Source organism: Ostrinia nubilalis, chromosome 4 (assembly GCF_963855985.1).
Source record: "Ostrinia nubilalis chromosome 4, ilOstNubi1.1, whole genome shotgun sequence".
In the NCBI taxonomy this organism is placed as follows: domain Eukaryota; kingdom Metazoa; phylum Arthropoda; class Insecta; order Lepidoptera; family Crambidae; genus Ostrinia; species Ostrinia nubilalis.
The window spans coordinates 13,341,518-13,364,160 of record NC_087091.1 but is presented as its reverse complement, the minus strand read 5'-3'; the positions used below and the strand labels follow the sequence as shown (position 1 = coordinate 13,364,160).

The following is a 22,643-nucleotide window of genomic DNA, read 5'->3' as shown; positions in this document are numbered from 1 at the left end:
ATATCGCAAGTTTACGATTTGAGTTGGTACTGTAGCTGAATACTTAACTGATTTATTAGCTGATTAACGCTAACACAAATATTTCTTGCTTTTCATGGTTCACATTAAAAGCTTACTAAAGTATTTTGTAATCTATTAATTTTTGGTCACCACCTCTACTTGTTTGCATGGAAAAACGATATTATTTTATCGATTTTTAGACTTTGTCGGAGTTATGAAAATATATTTGTCGACTAAAATCCGTACTGTCTCGAAGAGATTTTCATGACATGAAATGTATAATATTTACCTACAAAAACCAGTCACGCGGAAAATCCATTAAAATCAAAGAAAAAAGCATTGTCATTGCCAATCCATATGTCCATATCCTTTTTGCAAGCAAGGAAACTCGCATTGTTGGCGTATAACAACAGTATCTACTATGTAGGTTTATATTTGCTCACTGATATAAAAAGTAAATAGGTATGTTGGAGTTATGAAAATAGTCAATATTAATTCTTCTTTTATGAGCGGTGCACGGATTTGGTGTTTGCTAAATGTACGTGTAATGTCTGTGTTTGCATAGCAATAATGTTTAGATGGAGTTTTAGAGAGTGTTAATAAGAATTTACGCACTCATATTGAGTACGAAAATCTTCTGCTTCTTTCATCGTGTGGATTGAAAGTTATTAACCCTGCAATCAGACTTTATGATTTGATTAACACCAGCTTAATGTAACAAAATTCGGAGCCAAATGGTTTTACACTGTCATTCATGAAAATCAAACCTCTGAGAGTCGAGAGACTCACAAAGTAATCGCCAAGAAAATTATGTTTGATGACGTCATAAAGACTGTGACGTTATTAAAAGCCAAATTTATAATAAAACCATCCTTTGCAATTGAACTATTGTATAAAAAGTTAGCTTTGAAAAAGGTTCACTGATGTTTTACTGTCACGCCTGCAGTTGATTTCATGGACAAAGTGAGTTTGTCGAGTTGTACGCCCAACTGCGTGTTGTGTGGACTGACAATTTGGACGCGAGTGGAAATTAAAAATCGGGGAAAAAAACGGGGAAAAAACTGTTGATTCGGAGCGGTGAAATTAATTTTGAATTTTTTAACTGATGGCGACTAATGGGTAAACGTGAAGGTAAAAACGCCTAATGCTGAAACCCCTTGTTGAAACTAAACCGTATTCAAAATAATTATGGCCTTAAAATATAACTTGAGCAATGTTCACTGACTCTTTTATACAGGGTGTTAGGTAAATGGGTATATGAGCCGACACTAGCCCATGTTAACATGGTCATATAAATGGTATGGTGAAGTCAGAAATTTGATATCATCATTTTAATTTTTTTAATTTTCATACAAAATTAATTTTATAAAATCCGATTTGTATGAAAAATAAAATAATTAAAATGATGATATCAATTTTCTGACTTCACCATACCATTTATATGACCATGTTAACATGGGCTAGTGTCGGCTCATATACCCATTTACCTAACACCCTGTATAAATAAATAAACACTATTTAATCCGTTTACTTCTGTTTACCATTCCAGAAGATAAATTATACATGAAATAGAACCCCCAGTCTTTGAAGTATCTAGGAGACCCAAACGAACGCTGCGGCGAGTCCCAAAGTGTTGATTGACCAATAATCTTGAGACTTAGTTTGCTGACTGAATACAAACTCACCACAAAATAGGGAGGCACAGTAAGATCAGCAATGGTAACAAAGATTTTTTCTTTAATTATAAACAGACTGATGTATAAGGGCTTAATTCTATAGACAGTTATTTGTTACAGCGTTTCTTCTTGTCACTTGCTCGTCTTTCTTGTATATTGTAACTGACAGCATTTGAGACATGGAAAGAGCAACATTTAAGAAACATTTAATCTTAGATGAATAAAGTAATAATGTTCTTGAAAAATTTGATTTCTTAGTTCTGTAACTGTAAAGTAATAGTCTAAAAAACATACTAAGTTTTTTTTACTTTTATTTTAGTTCTACACTCCTAACTGTGAAGCCTAAAGGTAAGTATAACATGTCTAGTGACGTGTGCTGGGCATTAATGGGCATGCGCAATGTCTTTCTTGACTTTGTGAGACCGCAGGGAATCCAATCCAATCTATTCCGAATATCACACACAAAACACATCCCAATACCCCTCAAAAACGTCAATATACCTACCCCATGGGTGGTAATAGCACCATACCATGGTTCGTTAACTTCAGCTTCACGGCAATCGGCTAAGGACCAAGCCAATTTAATTGTGTTAATTGTTGATTAGTGTGGGACCCAAATTTAATTCCCAAATGTAAGCGTTAGTTGAATTAGCAGGATAACACCGCCCATAGATTTCTGTTTACAAACTCTCAAACTATACGTGTATCTTGAATCCTCTGAGTTGGTATTCCTTTAGTTGTCTTTGAGATAGTGTTGCAAAAGGATTGAATCTATAAAAAATTAAAATAACATAAATAATATCTAATTGGGATGATTCCTCGGTAAAACAGATTATATCAAAGTGAGGAAATAATTTTGCATGGATTCCTGAATCTACAGATATAGATCGTTTTTTCCACGAAGACGCGCCTCACCAATTTTTTGGTCGAGGAAAGCGTGGGGTGCGGGGAGTTTGATCCGAGCAATCCGAGCGTCATTATTGTAGTGTGCGTGTGCACTCATGGAATTTAGCGTGTACCGATAACACTCAATCATTAGCGGAAAATGGTGTGCGCGTCTTCGTGGATGAAACGATCTATAGTTCTTTAGACTTATAGTAAACTAAAACTATCACCAGAAATGAAACTACTTATTTATGCCTACACAGTCCCAACTCTAATATTAAAGCTTTTAACAATTAATGATTAAACGTTGTACCGACTTAAAATGACCCCCGAAGAGCAATCAGACGGAAAAAGGTCACCCTAAAAGGAATTGTTTCATCGAACTTTCGAAGGAAAACCATTTAAAAATTAATCGCTTAATTAATGACGCTCATTGGATATTTTTCCAATTTAATTCGTATTGCTGACGTAAAAAAATCAGTGAATGATCAAAGTGGGGGTTTCCTTGATTGTTCACCAGTTGGCGCCACTGGCGAGTAAGGTCCTGTCACTTGTTTGTGGCTAAGACTGCTAAGACTGTGGCACTAACCGATAGCGCTAAGGCCATATCGGGGCACTTGCGCGAAAGACACTAGCGCGAAAGACATAAGCGCGAAAAAACTACCGCGAAAAGCTAATTTGCGCGCATGGACACTTGCGCGAAAGACACTAGCGCGAAAATAAATACGCAACAAATAACTACTCAGTCAAAAAGAGGTTAACTAATTTGAAATTGTCCCATTAATTCATAATTTAGTTTTATGTTTCAAAAAGGACAGCATCAACTATGTATAATTAGGCTTATAAAGTAATTCACTTACAGTACTTTATTCGAAACCAATAAAATCGATAATGTTAAAAGATAAAATCGTCAGTAATCGGCTTAAAACCACCGAGCGAACAACATTTTCCTGGAATGGTCCTTAAATGTATTTAACTAAGATGTCTTTTTGTTCGACACCACTTTGAATAAAAGCGTCCCTCTGAGGCGAACTCCCAAATTGTTTTAAAGCGGAGTGTTTACCTTTTTAGAGTTTTCCTTAGACGCTAATTTAATAGTATTGTATCTAATTACTTATTCCCTTTAACGAAGTTTTGTACTCATTCCAATGCTTTCCATTATAAAATGTTTGAACCGAAACCCACTTTAAGTTTTGCCAACTTTATCTTTGTATTTACATAGGTATAGACGGATTTTCGGAGACAAAACGGGAGATTATGGTATTGGATACTTTGCTAATTAGTTACAACTTTTTTAATTTGCTCGGGAATCGGACTTTTCTAATTTCTGTGCAAAATTTCCCTTCGATTTTAGTCCGACTTGTTTTAGTCTTCTTTTCGATATACCTACCTCGGTATTCGATATGTGTTAGTATTTTAGAATCTAACGTACATTTATTTTAGGAGACACGTGAGCAGACTTGGCATAACAAAAGCTTTATTTAATTCAGTGTGAATAATAAAAAGGTACATGGTTTTACTCCTATGTCTGATAAAATACTGGATTAAACTAAAACCTTTTTGTCATCAGTGTGAATAATTTGCTGAGCACATGGATACAGTGAGAGTGAGTGAGATAAATGAAGATATATCAAAATAAATCTTGGTATTGATTTATTAAAAACTTTTGAGTTTTGAGTAGGTACCTATTAACGTCGTGGTTTCAATTAAATATTTCATTTGATGAATTTAAACGTGAGTGTCGTTAATATGAAATCTAACGATTATCTACGAGTATTATAATTTTCGATAAGTCTACAGTAAAATTAAATGATCATCATTACTTAAGTAGATAATAAGTAATAAATATAACAAACCTCGTAAGTCATTCTTAATAACGTAATGGAGTACTCCCGATGTTTTTCTAAGACAGTTCGCTCTTCATTGCGTAGGTTTTCTTGCAATCTTATCCTTGTATTGTGTTGTTACTGAATTATCTCAAATTCTTTTAGGCCTTAAATCATCAAAAAACATAATCCTCCTTCTGGCGCAGTCGAGTAAATACAACATGCTCTTCAGGCATCGCACATAACTGAATGCTTGCAAGCTCTATATTTTTGACCATAATTTATCTTGTTTTCTGTTTCAAAATGAACTGTTATATTCCAATTTTATTCCACGCTCTCCAATCAGCTCGACCAATTCAACCCCTACGAATTGATCACAGCCAAAGGCTAATCCCAAACGGTCGTTTTGCAAATGCAATAATCGAGTACACAGCGACAAGCGAGCCATTTGCCAGCAGCTGCGGTGGTCGGTAAGCCGAAATAATTCCCGCAAAACGGGTTATAACTGCTAGAAATTCAAATATTTGAATCTGTTTTTCTTTGGGCTTAGAAAGTATTATTGGCAACAAAGGGAAAACATACCGAAGGGCTATTTTATTTTGGATACCTACTTTTTCTCTCGCTCTACTAAATCTTGACAAGAATTAGCTTTAAAAGCTGACAGGACATTAATGTATGTAACTATGATGATGAATATGGATCACCCATCAGCTCGCTTACTTTTGAGCTTCAATAAAATTTTAATAATAATGTCGCCCATATTCACAAACATTACTATGAGGTCTCAGTGCGTGGACGCACAGAGCCACACACGAACCAACCACAGAGCTCTATTCTACGCTGTGCGTTCGATTTGCTGCTTCACTTAAAGCAAGTATCGTTTATGAATACAGGCGTTTATAAGTAGGAAATGAGCACGCTCAAACAAAAAATCTCTATTCAGAAACCGGGCTTTACTTTTGATATGGACAATGGACATATCATAGAGCTGCGTCTTAAATTAAATAGTTTAAACAGTGTATACTGGAGCAGCAAAAGCTCTAGCTTTTTACAGAATAGCATGTTCAGATAAAATAATAAAAAAACATACTTATTATATTATTTGATATTTCTTGGAAGATTACCTGCTGAATCTATTTTTATTGTGTACTGTTGGTAAAAAAGATCACATAGAAAATCCGCGAGGTCGGCCAATTTTTCATTCTGAGAAGAGGAACTTCGACGCCCTCCGCCCTTTTATTGTTGTTCTAAATCGAGAAGGAAATAACAAATGATGCTCCGGGCGTGATGCTGTATTTTGTTAGTTACCGATAATACAAAATATTACCTGAATGTTACAACCCAAGTGAATTTCTATGTGTATTATTCCTCATTGAAAATAACAATATTTTAGGGCGGATTCGATCAAACAAGAGTAAATGTTATTAATCTCAGAATAAACTTGGCATTTTGACATATTTCCCATACTGAAACGGTCAATATATGTGCCAGTAAACCGGGAGTTAGTATTCTCCGATAAAAGTTTGGTCGAATCGGGCCGTAGTAGTTAATCTAATAGTATGGACTCTCACGTGAAAACCATCAACGCTCATTAATACGTATGAATACACAACCTAGTGTCATACATTTCAAGCCGTTGTTTTATTAAAATTCTGTAATAGTTAGGTTCTATCTACAACGATTTTAACAATTCCATGTGTCAATCGGATATCTGAACCGTGACTGCCTCCGACGCACGAAATCAACTTAGCGGAAAATCGGATCTAAACTTCCAACAACTTCTACACAAAATTTGGGTACGTACTCTTCAAGGTAAACACAGATAGATTTTAATAAGAGTGACTTTGGAACAAAAACATTCACAGGACTGCACTGTCCTGAAATCTTTGCTGTACAGCAAAGATTTAAAGCACAGCTGCACTACAGCTGCCGCTAGAAAACAGACTGTTTGTAAACGCTTTGTTGGAAAATAAATACTTTTTAAATAAATGCTTTCAATACTTTTTTTATTGCCACAGATATTGATAAGGGCTCAACTTATATGTATGGAATTTCGGATGAGGTTTTCCAGCTGCTTTTCACACAAGACACAGCGGTAATTATTCCAAAAAAAATGCTAGCTGTGGTTAGGGAAAAAAATCTGACAACAATTGTCATCGTGAATTGATAATGGACTACGACTAGTGACGTCAAAAGATGTTGAACTATAATCAATTTTTGTATCCCACGACGGCTATGATCCAAAAAGTGGGAATAAGGTCGCGTATAAATAACTGAGCGGGCTAGTCTAGCAGTCTACTTAATAATGCACAGACTTGATACACGAAAAGCGAACTATTTTGGCATACAACAATATTCGCGTAGTTTACAATATTTTGCAATGAATTTTGAATGATGCAGGTATGGACAGGACAACATTTACAGAGAACTGGGAACACTATTTCGAATATTTTACTATTGGCCTGAATGCTGAAAGTTTCTTAAACATTTCAATGGAAATCATAAACGATATTGTGAAAGTTTTTCTTGGAAGATGTCCCTATAGTATTCACCTCAAAAGTATTATTCAACCGTTAGTAAATGAAACACGAATTCAGTGCTTGTATGACTGAACTTAACTGCTTAAAGTAACAACACAAGTAATGCAGCAGCGTTAAAATTCGCTGTTACTTGCAACCGCGATCAGTGGCTGTTACTTGTAGCTGAATTTAGTGCCTATTAAGAGGTATTTGTGACCTGGTGCTGTATTAGATGTGCATTTACCGCCACCTCACTACCACACAAAGCTACGTAGATGTGGATAGAGCACTATAATTGTAACATTAATGTCATACACAGATGCAGGCTAGATGCAGGCCGTTACCAACCGGGCGATGTGGAAATCATTGAGGGAGGCATATGTTCAGCAGTGGACGCCCTAGGGCTGAAATGATGATGATGAATGCCATAAAAATCCCTCGAAGCCTCCACTTAAAGCGTAGTATTTGCATTCAGTATGTATTTTCATGAAAACAAACTGAAATTATACTTTTGAGTATTTTCATAATGGCAAGACTTATGGTCTCCCACTATCGCCTGAAATGAAGGAACAACGGTAATAACATAATTTGCTCTGTAAATAAAACGCCATTTTTAATCGTAGATTGTTATCTTTATCGTTCTGGATGGTCGTTTACTTTTAATTTCATTTGGTAGTCCAATCAGCTTAATGTTGTTGCAATTTTTTGTAACTTCGTTCAAAGAAACTAAAATGCAAAATCACACGAACTCTTAAAAAGAGAACAAATCTACAAATTTTAATGTAGGTTGTAGATTTACCAAATGGTTCAATGAAAACTTCATTCTTAAGACTGGAGTAAAATGTTTATCAGACTTCGACAGTTTCATACAGATTGGTATTGTTTTTGGTTTGAGTGAAAGGAAAACATTTTCGTCGTCATATTGTATAGGTGCAGACGTTAGCACATCAAGTTAAACACGATAGCATCTTATGTCATTGCAATAGATGCCATTTTGCAACAACGTATAGTCTGATGTTGACCGTACAATAAATATTTATGATAGGTACAGGTTTTGTTTGACATAACTCGCAGAATTGAGAATGTTACTAGGTATGCAAAATCACTTGAAACCTATGTTACAGTTAAGCTTTTACATTTACAAATACATTAGTTTTTATTTCATTCAAAAATACCCAGTAGTTATGATTTTATAGGCATTCAAAGTTCGCTTAAATATTGAGTCCCGCCGACGGTCACGTGACCCCGCGTGACGTACATTCACAGTGTCCGCACACTAGAAAACGGATATAAACATACTTAAATTCATTTTTTTTGTAAATACAAACTTATTATAAATATTAACACCCAGACCCATCACAGAAATTAAAATTTAAGCAAACCCAAACTTGATGCGATTGTGTCGTTTTATTGCGAATTACCTTCCAGCTCCATCATTAGACCCTGATTACTATATAGAATTAAAGTACTCATCAATACAAAACGAACGAGCCCAAACTCAATGGATTTAAGTCGTTTTATTATAGAGTTCCTATGGCCACCTTCCAGCTCCATCATCAGATCAGCTCCATGTCATCATAATATTGCATGGTCATCCAAATCACATGTGTTTGCGAAATTTCAGCTTAATCGGTTGCCTGGAAGTGGGTCTTAATTCAGCTTGCAAGATTCCACCCATACAAATATGAGCCAGTCACTGTAATATGACGTCACGCGCATAAAATGGCGGGCCGGCCGCCGCCCGCACTTTTAAAATTCAATATCTTGGAAACTAATTGACGTATCGAAATAATTCTTTCACGTGTATTTTTTATTTTTAACAGAGAATACAGAAAGCTAAAAAACAAAATTAGTGAACATTCTTCATTGCTAAAATCAAGTGGCAGTGGACGGGGCACATAGCTCGTAGAGACGATGGCCGTTGGGGAAGTTCTCGAGTCGCGACCACGGGCTGGAAGACGTAGCGTGGGCAGGTCTCCTACTAGATGGACCGACAATCTGGTAAAGGTCGAGGGAAGAGCCTGGATGCGGGCAGCGCAGGACCGTTCATTGTAGAAAACCTTGGGGGAGGCCTTTGTTCAGCAGTGGACGTCATTTGGCTGAAACGAACGAACAGGTTCATTCATTCATTGTCTATTTTATGTATTAATTAAAATATTTTATTCATCTAGACTGTATTGTCACCTGAGATCTAAATAAAGCTATTAGGCCTGGGAAATCTCATGAATAAATTCTTTATACCTACACCGCGTTACTGAATTTATCCTTGACCGAAACAAAGTAAATTATTTACAGTGAGATTGCGGCAACCTACTAAACTATTAAAATTAATGAATCTGTTACGTAAAAAATGTGATAAATTGAAAATTATTCATGATTACCGGTCATTATGAATAAATTATATAATTTTCACATTTATCACATTTACCGTAAAAAATCCATTAACTAAGTTCCCACGATTACTTGGAAACCTCATCGTATCTTTGGAATTAAAAACTTTTTTATTAGACCTCATCTTTAGGACTTAAGTTCTAATGTAGCCAGAATCTGCGGCTTCATTGCTTATAAAAACCTAATCTTTCTAGAAGGATAGTTAAGACGAAATTTAAAATTAGTCTACCTATACTAATATTATGAAGCTGAGAGGTTTGTTTTTTACATGTTTGTTCGTTACCGGCTGCTACGACCAATATGAGCAGAGCATCAATAAAAATTGTTGCGACAGGATAAAATATTGACACTATTTTCTCGCGTACGAAATAGCGGGCACAGCTAGTTTTAAAATATATACAGGGTGTTAAGTAAATGGGTATATGAGCCGACACTAGCCCGTGTTAACATGGGCATATAAATGGTATGGTGAAGTCAGAAATTTGATATCATCATTTAATTTTTTTTAATTTACATACAAAATAAATTTTATAAAATCCGATTTGTATGAAAAATAAAATAATTAAAATGAAGATATCAATTTTCTGACTTCATGACTGATGTTAACATGGGCTAGTGTCGGCTCATATACCCATTTACCTAACACCCTGTATAAAGCAGAAGATTGGAAATTAAAAGGGTTATCAAGTGAATTCGTCATTATTTTCTGGGATTGTATGTAATACGTTTCAGCCGAATGACGTTCACTGCTGGACAAAGGCCTCCCCCAAGGATTTCCACAACCACCGGTCCTGCGCCGTCCGCATCCAGGCACCTCCCGTGACCTTCACCAGGCGTCGGTCCACCTAGTGGGAGGCCTGCCCTGTATTTAATACGTTTTATTGGAAATATTTAATCATTTATGTAACCTATTGTACGAGTATCAGAATTATTGCTTTGCAATGTCAATTTCCTACTCTATGTACGTACAGCTTCTGGAATGGAAACCTTTTAAATGAGTTAATTTTGTCAAGCCAACTCGAAAGTTTCTCAATCCAAGTCTTAACAAGGAGTTGTGCTATCATAGCTTTAAATCAGCGGGCACATTCAAATGTAAATTGTGAAGATGTTCTATTTCAGTCTCGAGATAAGATGTGGTAGAGTCTCATTATCGCAGTAGAAGTTGTTTACTTTTGTTACAATACATTTTAAGTTGTTTAACTTTAAGATGTTTTAGTTAATTACATTTTTTATTTGAATAAAATGAATGTGGCATAAGGAATTATGAAAATGTTTAGTTAAGCTTTTCATTATTATCAAAATGGTTGAGCGAATGAGCGTGAGACGCGAAAAAAATGCACGCAAGCGAAACCGCGAGTATGAAGACAACTTGTCTTCATACTCGCGGTAGTAACAAATTGTCAAATGCCCACGACTATTATTTTCAGTGTATGCAAGAACAATATCGCTTTTAAACAAGACTAAACTATTTTGTATACTAAGGCTTATGAAAGAATATAGGAGACTTTATCTGCATGTCTACGTCAGTAGACTTTGGCAAATCATAGAGACGAACCTAATCTCAACTAAAGTTCCAAAATACTGTACTGTCCTATCCATGACATTGTCAGTGGGGCGCCACCGTCAATACCGGATCGCTGATTCCGATTTTTGCCATGTTGGAAATCATATAGTTGAACGATGGTAGCGCCCCCCTGTCATTGAATTTGGTGGGACAGTTCAGCGTGGGTCATCTATATCAACAATATTTCACTTTGCAATCAAAAAAACGTCAACAAATAAAAGTAGGGCTGTAGAACGTAGGGTCTGGATGTTATCTTTAGTTAATAAAATTGCCTTATTCTACAGCGTACCTACTGTAGATCCTTAAAAATATTTATGATATTAATATTTTACTCAGAACGCGTCTACTCGACGTGTGTAGTATGTTTTTCTTCTCTCTAGATAATCACATCCCGGCGTACAGTGATTTATGATAACGATATTGCGTTATTCTTTTCATAATATGCGTAGCATTCAAGATCGATTATGTTATCGTTATTCATCGGAATATGAATATGTTTTGAATATTCTTTGCGTAGGCTAGTAAAAAACTTTCGACTTTTAAGTCTTTGTCAAACACACCGTGTCTTCTCTGCACTAGAAGACGTACCAGTTTGTAAGATAAAGATAAAAAAATGCATGTTTATGCTCCTCCAGTAAGGATAAAAATAGGTTTATAAGAAATTGGCACTATTACACTGTTTAGCATAGCAAAACAACGTACCTATAAGATAAATAACAAAAATATTATATTTATACACGTAGGTACAACAAATAAGTACAGTCAGCGTCAAAAAGTTTGTGACACCCAAAATAGCCAATAAGTTCGTAACACGTCTTTGTTACAATTGGAATAAGGTTGTGTAACTGTTTGACCACTTTGATTGTGACGAACTATATATTTGACGCTGATCTATACTTGAAAATATTTTGCTAGGAGAGCATATTGTGTACATTTTTCATCATGAAAATATTTGAAATTCTCCATTTATTTTGGAATAATCTGTCTGTTCGCACTTCGCTCACGATCTAAATTCATAGCCATCGGTTGATCCGAGCATAATATTGGTGGCGAAGTGTTAGCAAGTTTCGCCGAAGAATGTTTTAATAGCGGCGTTTTGTGCCCTCTGATCCCTCGCTGTTTGCTTAGGATCTTTCAAACTTGACTTTTGAGGCTATAAAGCAGCGGTTCCAATAAAGGTCCATTGATAAAAATCGCTTCATTTTTTGTAGCATCGATTAGGATATTAGTGCAAAAGGGCTTGAAGGAGTTTTGTACTTCACAGGCGTTTATATTAAGCGAGCAAATAAGCGAGGAATGTAGTCGAGGTGTTAGAAGGAAGGACAGGACTTATTTTCACCAATTTTTCTTGCACAGTAAATGCGATCCCACTTTACTGACGATCGTATGCTGAGCGGTGCGCAGTACGCTCTTTTCAGCTGTGTATTGTAGTTCGCTTCACTACTTGTCCCACCTCGTACACATCTAATAAGGATATTGCTCACTCGCGTCTGACACTGTCATTTGGTCGAAACGCAATTCTAGTTTTCGCAAATCTTTAGTGGAAACACAGCCTAACATTATTAGAGTGTTTTGGCGATTGGCAGTTTTAAGTCAAACTTCGGGCATGTCTCAATTCTGATAAATTGAAAATGCTGCTCGAAAAATATCTCATGATTTGAAATGCTGTTAGATGAGGCAGACACTTTGGTGTTGAGGGTTGCCAGTTTAAAGTTACGCTGAAATTATTAAATGAATTTTATATGCTCATTAGATTACATACAATGTAATGTAATGACTGACTAATAACGAACGAACGAACTAAAATTTAATTTCAATTGACAATTAATAATAATTTTAAATTTGAGTATGTATTCTGACGGAAGTCACAAAATAATTCATGTACCTGAATAGGTTAAGCATAGAGCTCACTGTAATTATAATTATCACCCTATGTACCTATGTTTTATGAATAAATATATTTGATTTGATTTGATTTACATATAATGGTACTTTCATTTTATTGTACACTAAATCTTTAAGATTGACACAAAACAGTATGTAATCAAAATCCAAGTTACCTTTATTTGATTAAACTAATTAAATTAGTTCCTACAAATATCTAAAGATACTTAGATACTTAGATTAATAAAACCTAGATAGATAGTCAGTGCACGAAAGGTGAGGCAGTTTTTAGGGAGCCGGCAAGGCTTACCCGTAAACGTCACATGAACTGTCAAAGTGAAAAATTGGTAAACACGTCCGACGACTTTTAATTAATTAAGACGGTTTGTGCTGTGAAAGGGTGTCTAAATACATCAGAAAAACGAAAGAAAGTGATCAGTGTTACATTTCATAAGTAAGTACTACGATTCGACGCGTATTTTGCTTGAATTTGGCTTTCAAAAATTAAATACGGGAATGATACCAGTAACAAGAAAATTTATTTCCCAATTGTTCGCTGTACAAATACACTTCCTTTTTTATGAAATCGAGACTTTTAAGTCGATTTATCTTATTGTTATTAGGTAGGTACTTTGAATTCAATAAATAAGTAAGTACATGATACGTTTTGTTTTTGTTAATTATAAAATAATTAAAAACGTATTAAAAATTTCCCTGCTTTCGGGAAAATCGCCTTCACTGTCTACACTCCCCAACAAAATTGACACTAATGACATAAGATTTTTGCCTCACTCTTGACGAAGCGTTTGTATGAAGACTATCCATCTAGGTTTTATTAATCTAAGCTTAGATAATCACGTCGAAAACTATAACAGAAATTTATCCTACAATATCTATCTAGAGTTTCAGCTTTAACATCAAAATCCAGCTTAAGTTTTAATAAATGAGGCACTTTACTTTATCGCAAATATTCGTTTGCTCAGGGAAACCTCCGCTAAGTAAAATAATGCTGAGAAGGAGCGCACAAAAGCTTGTTATTTTTATTACATTTTCCTTATTTGACTGCTTTGCAGTTTTTTAGCTCTATTTTTATTAAGACTATCTTGATTACATTTTTATCCTAGGGGTGTTTAAATTCCTTCCATTTTTTAGGTTTCCGTAGTCCTGACAAGGAACCCTTATAGTTTCGATACGTCTGTCTGTCTGTCCGAGGTTTTGCTTGGAAACTATTGGCACTAGGGAGCTGTAATTTTGTGGAGGTATGTATATTAATCGAGCCGACAAAACAGTAAAATGACATTTTGAAAAAAAAAAATTAGGGTAGCTCCCCGACATGTAAAGTGGGGATGAAAATTCCTTAGACGAAAATACGAAAAGTTACTTTAGATGAAGTAATTGCCTGCTTCTGAAATATATTGTAGTAACGACAGACAACTACGGAACCCTACACTGCGCGTGGCACGACACGCACTTGGCCAACTTTTAAGACATTTGGATGTAACTAGCATTCGCATTCAGTTTCAGTTAGTCACAGAAGTATCATCATTATATTATTCTGATTAAACAATAATAGCTACTATAAAGTTTCAAACAAATCTGCTTAATAGTTTTTGCATGAAAGAGTAACAAACATCCATCCAATGTCACTTTCATTACATTAAAACCACATAATTGTAGGATAATAATAATAATAGGATGTTGCCAAGTGAACAGTGATTTTTTCACCTTCGTCATCTACCAATCTCTTTGACCGCTTTAACATTGTGTCGTCAGAAGCGCGACAGCAGCGCGGCAGCCGCGTTTTGTGAAGGCTTCTGCTGTATGTATGAAATTATCGGCAGCGCGTCTGTCGTGCTGCTGAAGTAGCCTGAATGTGAAAGCGCTCTTACTCTCGTATATCTATACTTATAATAAATCTGTAGAGATAGTCCAGTCAATGAATGCCTTAACGACGGTGTAGAGAGAAATCCGTGGAACACAATTTCTGACCTCGGGACTTTATTTAGCCTAGTTAGGTGGTGAACATAGCAAAAGTCCCCGCCCTTAGCCCTTGAGCCGGCAGGGAGAGGGGGGTTTAAAGGTACCACTTTTCGGTTTTTCGCTTAATCCTCGGAAACTATGCGTCCTAGTGACATGACTACTATGAACCAAAAAAAGCTTATTCAATTTGCTACAGGCGAGACCGTCAAGTTTTTCTATATCTTGTATAGTTTTTGCGGCATCTGCTCTAGAAGGTCTGTAAAATTGGAAATTTAATTTTTGTCTTACATGTTCCTATCAGGAGAAAATCGACTAAATCAACATTGAGCAAACACTATAGACATGCGGGAGCATGTTAAGCCTAGTTCCAGGGAGGGGACTGCACCGTGCGTATATTTATACGAACCAATTGGAGCCACTTTTGACTCCTCATCATTCAAAAACTATTGTGCATTAACTCTTCAAATTTGGCTCATGTATTGAGACTTGCAAGATATAAGTACATCAGCTTTAAATTTCATAAATATACCTCAAACGGTTATTTAGGTATTGACGTTCAAAAATCGACATTTATAACACTAAAATTTATCTATCACCTGTGAAATGTTAAAATTTACTGGTTTTTTATTTGTTCCTTTGTATTTACATAACTACCTTTCTGGATGCCAAATTTGAACCTTCGAAGTCATCTGGAAGTGGTTAGAATTTGGTATATAAGTCAGACATGTAGATTTTTGGACGTCAATACCTAAAGAACCGTTTGAGGCATATTTATGAAATTTGAAGCTGATGTATATCTTGCAAGTCTCAACATATGAGCCAAATTTGAAGTGTTAATGCACAGTAGTTTTTGAGTGATGAGGAATCAAAAGTGGCTCTAAGTGGTTCGTCTAAATATACGCACGGTGCAGTCCCCTCCCTGGAACTAGGCTTAACATGCTCCCGCATGTCTAGAATGATTGCTCAATGTTGATTTAGTCGATTTTCTCTTGATGGGAACATTGTAAGACAAAAATAAAATTTCCAATATTACAGACCTTCTGGAGCAGATGCCGCGAAAACTATACAATTTATCAAAAAAGTTGACTATCTCACCTGTAACAAATTGAATATGCTTTTTTTGGTTCATAGTAGTCATGTCACTAGGACGCATAGTTTCCGAGGATTAAGCGAAAAACCGAAAAGTGGCACCTTTAAACCCCCCTCTCCCCGCCGGCTCAAGGGCTAAGGACGGGGACTTTTGCTATGTTCACCTCCTAACTAGTCTAAATAAAGTCCTGAAGTCAGAAATTGTGTTCTACAGTTTTCCATCTATAATGCTTTATTGACTGGACTAAGAGGTCAATTCTGTACATGAAATATATTTTCAAAATAACTATCGGGGGGTGATTAGTGATCGATACTGATGCCAAAAATGCAATCAGTAAAATTTTTGTCTGTCTGTCTGTCTGTCTGTATGTTCCTTATAGAAACAAAAACTACTAGACGGATTTTAACGAAACTTGGTAGGTACAATTATTCTTCATACTCCTGGGCAGGTTATAGTATACTTAGGAATTCCCACGGGAACGGGAATTAGCGGAAAAATCGTTTTGTATGAAAAATCTAAACCGCTTAAGGTAGACGCTTGAAATTTGGCATGCAGGTACCTTAGTAAACTTAAAGCTTAGTTACAACAGGATATTGCAAAATTCTCACGGGAACGGGAGTTAGCGGGAAAAAACATTTGTATGAAAAAATCTAAACCGCGTAAGATAGATGAAGGGGGTAAAACGGGATCCACGCGTACGAAGTCGCGGGCGGCCGTTAGTAGAAATAATAAATCAACACCTCGATGTTAGCCAGCCTCTTTATCATATTTACGTATATTTACACGCTTGTCTAATTTTATCCGAGTAACAAAACAGATGATCCCGTCGTGGCGGTTCAGTGGGCGCGATGAAAAGATGTTAATCGAATGATTATAATTCAATCATACCTGAGTGCTTCAGGAGTGTGGGTAAAGTGGGTAAATATCGTGGGTCGAATCACAAAAAGGCGTAACTAACAAATTGGCGATATTGTTTAACACACCATGTTATTGAAAAACACTCATTTTATAACCTCACAAAAGATCTTTGCTGAATTCTTTGAAAAGAAAGCCAGTATTGACAGTTAAAAGGGCTGAAATGTGGCTGAAATGCACATTTTCCATACTTCAAAATATCTTTAAATGTCGCTCCTGTAAAATTGATAAAAATCAGTTACGTCTTTTCGTGATTCGATATGTGGGTTTCATGCCAAAATGTTTCTTACTTACAGGAAACATTTTGGAAGGAAAGGTTAGAGTCAAATAGGTCAGATTAAGAGTAACTTAGCACTAGTATTTTATACTACGATCTCTTTGTAAACGCTAGGTCTGAGTTTATGTAAAAGATGTTAATCGAATGATTATAACCTTTGGAAAGAATGGGCCTAATGCTTCAACCACACCGACGCGTGCAGATCGCTATATCGCCGGCGCGATCACGGTGCGATCAAAGGCCAATGACAGGTCGCGCGACCCATGACAGTCCGCGCGACCTGTCATTGGCCTATGATCGCGCCGGCGATGGCGATGTGAACGCGTTTTTGTAGTTGAAGTATAAATAGTTTGGTCAGATTAAGTTTTATATTTTTACTGCGATCTGTTTGTAAATTCAAAAGAGTGCTAAGATTAAGACCGCAGTAAATTTTCATTTCGATATTTAGTGCCATTGTAGTCTGAGTTCAGATGAAAAATTTTAAGAAACTTACAACGATATCGATGTTATTAAAGCTATAAGTAGTTAATTTTGTAACACACTGCAATAATGCACATGTAACACCATTAAATAACACTTTTTGAGGAAATAATTAAACATTTACATAATAATTAACGTTGATAATTTAACCGTAGATAACTTTGTTATTGTTAACTTGATATTTAACACATTAATAATGAAACATTAATTACCAACGATAATCCTGCACACATCTACGCTCGCTCACGTAAGCCTACCTCTTTTAATAAGACATGGCGTGAATACACCTCGTATAAGAAAGACATAAGAAGACATGGCGTGAAATCGCTATGGATGATGGCAAAAATAGGTCACGTCTACTCAGCGGAACGCGGAATCAACGAGGATTGTTAATTTTCAGAGGGCCATTCAAACGAAGTACTGGGATGCTCGAAGGAATATCTCTTCGTAATTGCATGCTTCTACACAATCCGTCTCGTTACGTTCGCTGATTGCGACGAATCCGATTAAAATGTGTCTTGACGATATCGTTTCATCTAGATTCTGTCTCTAGAGTGATGGATAGATGTTAAGTTTGTTCATTTGGATTACGTAGACATACCTAATTAGAAGTTCAATTCATATTGGCTGCTGTTCATAGTAATATGTTATTACCAAATTGAATTAAATCCTACTATTTAGGCACGCACTTATTTAATCGCTTCTTTAGTTTCGTTTTAGCATACATTTCTCTTTATCAATTTATTTATTACTAGCTACTCCAACGAATCACGTACCACCTATGTTCATCAGAAATTATGTTAGGATTCTAATATAATGGTGAAAGAATTTTTCAAATCGGTCCAGTGGTTTTGGAGCCTATTCAATACAAACAGACAATCAAATCTTTTCTCTTTATAATATTAGTGTAGATGTTCAGATAAATTAAAGTTAAAGAGTAGGTAGATAAATTAGAGTTGATATGACAGCATGTTTGATTTAATTTAAGAACTCCTTCACAGACTAGCGGAAGATGTGAGTCACCAAATAACTAGCCGCATGAAAAATGTAGCGCGAATTTAATATCGCGCATAGTGCGGTATAATTTTATACGAAAGCGTTTATATTCATAACCGCAGTGCAATATCTCTGGCACTATGTCAATCTAAATAAAATTTGAGGCTCTGCAGACGAGCGCTTTGATGATCGCGGCAGCTGCGGTCTGTTGTGGTCGGTAGTGATGTGGATTGACAGTTTATCGATATTTAGGTTAATGGCATTGGTTGGGTATGGCTTATTATTTTACGCGTGAGTTCGGTAAGTTTATCAATTTGCGAAAATGTGGGCGTAAAATAATACAATTCATCTCTCGTTTAGAATCCTTCGAAAGTTTATAAAGCGTTTCTTGTTATTTTCCGGTGACAGCTACACGATGGCTGCTTAAACCCTAATGTTACAAGTAGATATGTTATGTGTCTTCTACAAAACGGAGATAACATAAATTTACCAAATTTTTTATTAAGTATTTACTTCGTACATAAACTACCTAGTTTGACATGTGACTGTTGAAAACTGAAAATAATCTCGATGAGTGTTTAGAGATAAGTTCTCAGAAAAATAACAAAACACGAGTATCTATCTTATTTACACAAGAATGTCATATGTTTAGGTTATAACACAATATATCGTATCACATATTATCGTATCTTTCAATACTTATGTACGAGTTATTTCATTAAATAATTAAAAACTAATATATCCATCGATATAATTAGTACCAAGGTCGTTTATCGATACGAAGGCAACACTCGTGTCACACGCAGCGATGCGTAAGCGCGTGTGTTTAGATTAGTGTAGAATGCAGCCACTGATAAGCGGTAGTAAACGCGTAGCGAGTGAGGATTGATACAATGTTGCTGGGATTTGTGGCTCTATAAATTAGCTTTAGTACTTATAAAAAGGCTAAGTTATGTTCTGTGCAAATGTAATAAACAGTATTAGAAATTGTACCTACCTATAAATAAATAGATACTAGTGCGTGTTACTTATTTAAGGAATTAACCATACGACGGAGTGCATCTTTTTAGTTTATTCCTGCTTTGATGCAGGCTTTGATGATAACGTTTTATGGAAATGTTACTGTTTGTATCAACAAATAAAAAGTAATTAAATAATAGCAAAAAATACTGAATTTTTTCAGTAAGTAATCTGGAATATTAAAGTTATTTGCTGTTTCGATAAAGTTTTTGAAATAAAATTATGATTCATAATGTGTGTTTTGATTATTCCAAAACCAATCAGTCTATTTTTAATGCACTGACCAAGTGACCATATACAATCATAAATAAACAATGGGTAGATGTAGTATTATTGTAAAAATAAAATAACAACAATAGCATTGCACATAATTATCACATTTGTACAAGTAATATACCTACAACAATGTAGGCATATGACACGTAATAATCAAAAGAGGCGTTTGGAGTAATCAGACAGACACTAAGTATTATGTACAGAATTAATAATATTATATAATTATGCCATAAAATTATTTCGATGCGCAAATATTATATTCCTCACGGCGAATGGGCTTTAATTGCTTTTGAAACGATTTTATAACGATTATCCCCACCATAAACATTCATATTTGCAAAAGGTTTGCAAATTGCATGCCTATTTTTAGATTGTAGGCTTTTTCTTTTAAGACCCCAATGATGTAAGGTAGATGCAGACTTTTTTTATCACTATTCTACTGAATTTCCGTTCAAGTCCTTTACAGACGCTAAAAGTTTACAAATAAATAAGCAAGCTGCATTTTCGCGTTATAATAGAACGTATTAAAAACGCGCGCGTTTCACCTGCCGGTCTACACAGTTTTAATACGAATAAACTGAAAACTTCAAAGAGTGTCTTGCACAGAGCATTAAGCTTCTACGACCATAAAGTCGGCCGTCGGTTGTTTGTATAAGGATGACCCCGGGTTTTGGCTCAGATTTCTCTGTAGTCAACACTCTGTGAATCTCCCGCATCCAGTCTTGTTTGAAATGGAATTTGAAGAAATATCTATTCTTTTCAGATATTTTACTTTCAGTGCTCTGTATTATTGTCAAAAGATAGTTAAATAGAGCTTCGTGTATGGTTAGATTTTCTATTGACTCAGTTTAGAAATGTTCTTGCCACTAACTACAGCAGATTTTTTTTGTGAAGGTAAACTACAGAATCCAAAGCAGGATTGTAAGCAGAAAATATAATTTATTTATGATGAAAATTCAATGCAAGTGGTAATAATCGACACAAATATTATTAAACTGAAGATAAAACTACTATTTACGGCTAAAACATTTCTACTTAACGACATTCGTTATCTATACTAATTGTTTTAGCCGTTTTGGACAAAAGATTTGTATATTTTACTGATAAAATTTGAATACTGCCCTCAAGCATACCCAATTAGTTTTATCTTTGTGTTAATCTCTCGTTACGGTTACATAGTGTCTCTCATACCTTCAAGGACTCATAGAGCTTGAGGTAGATACGAACACCTGGTAGAGACAGGTCGGCTTAATATCCCTTTCAACGTGAACCCTTTTAGGGTCAAGTTTGATTGTTCATGGAAACTGACAGATAATATAGCGGTACTAATAGAAAATGTCAGTAACACACGAGAAAGTGTGCAACATTTGACGTATCTATAATTGAGGATGCTCCGCCAAGAAGTGTGTCAATAGGCAACCACTCGAGACGATTCTAACACGCATCTGCCTCACATGGCCCCTATGTAAGTAATTTATCACATTGTTTACTCTTTCTGTAATAAGATAACGCATCATCAGCATCGTTATTTTTCAGCACACTCCTCCACATTATAACTACCCATTTAAACTTGATAAATTATTTATGAATTAAGTCTAATTTGTTTCATGATAATAATAATATTTTAATTATAATAATTTCTGAGAACCAGAAATACAGTGACCTAAATACGAAAGGATGTGCTGATGCCGAAAATTTAAAAAACGGCAATGTGAGAGGCCGTTGAACTTGCACTAACCTCATCCAACGGGGCTGGTGTTGAAGCGTTCCTGTCACAAATGTCACTATCACAGATGCACTGGGTTTGTCAAAGGGGTGGGTGAAGGGTTAAGTGGAGCCGGTTTCGCGGTATCGCCGTAGAGCGGTGCGGACCGTGACGGGCGGTTCTAGCGAGCGCGAGAGGCGGACTGAGCTCGCGGGCGGAGGCACCGGGCGAGCCGCCCGCCCTATACGCCGTGTTTTGTGTCTCTTAACTTGGGATTACGGTAAGTTGATGCAAGGTAATCGGAACCGAAATATTTTGAGAAGAGATCGGTCGACTTTTTCGTATCTTACATAACGTGGAAAAGTTTTCAGTTTTGTTTTTTCTGTTTATGTTTTTTCATATCCGTTACATGACAAATCACCCCTATTTTTTAACTCCTAAAGATTTTTTGGAATAAAATTGTGTCGATATTTCAGGTCAAATTAAACCATGATTCAAGGATTGAGAATGAAAATCTTGGACGAATAATAATAATTCGTCCAAGATGAAAATGCAACAAGCTAACAGCATTTAAAAAGGCTTTTGGATTAATAATTAATTAATTGTTATGCAGAACATGTTTTATAAGTACAATATCAAATTTAATTTGTAACGAAATCTTTATTGCTACAATAGACGTTTTGGCTTTAACGTCTTCACAATTAACAAAGTATTTGTGTATTTACTAACATAGAAAAGCAAGACGTAACATTTGCAAATCCAAAGCTATTCTAGGACTGTTTTACATCTCTACTTAATTAAGTGATTGTGCACGTCACGAGTATTTATTCCATGGGAGACTAAACACACTTGATGTTGATCGAATCATTTACCACCGTGAGCTGAAAACTTTTCCTATTAGGACTCTTATTACAAATATTCGCTTTTGTAATAACTCCATTAAACTTTTTGCTATGTACACAGTATTTCAATTTCCCGTTGGAGATTTTGTTAAGCTTTATTGTACGTTTATGATTGATTTACTTTCCCTATTCGCGTTGTATGCTAAGTATACTTTTTATTACGTCCTATTTTTTGCAACGTGATTTTTTCGGTAACACGATACAGCCATAAAAGTCAACATATTTGACAACAATGAATGCTTATGAGTTTGAGTTCT

General features: G+C 35.6%; 1 protein-coding gene across 1 annotated transcript in view; it reads right to left on the bottom strand.

Annotated features, from left to right (window-relative positions):
• LOC135071387 (uncharacterized) overlaps nt 1–21,671 on the bottom strand; it is a 121,915-nt gene extending 100,244 nt beyond the window's left edge. The window contains exon 1 of the mRNA XM_063965178.1: nt 21,518–21,671. The gene's annotated coding sequence lies outside the window, so the exon portion shown is untranslated. The remainder of the gene's footprint in view (nt 1–21,517) is intronic.
• Between the last annotated feature and the right edge of the window lie 972 nt (nt 21,672–22,643).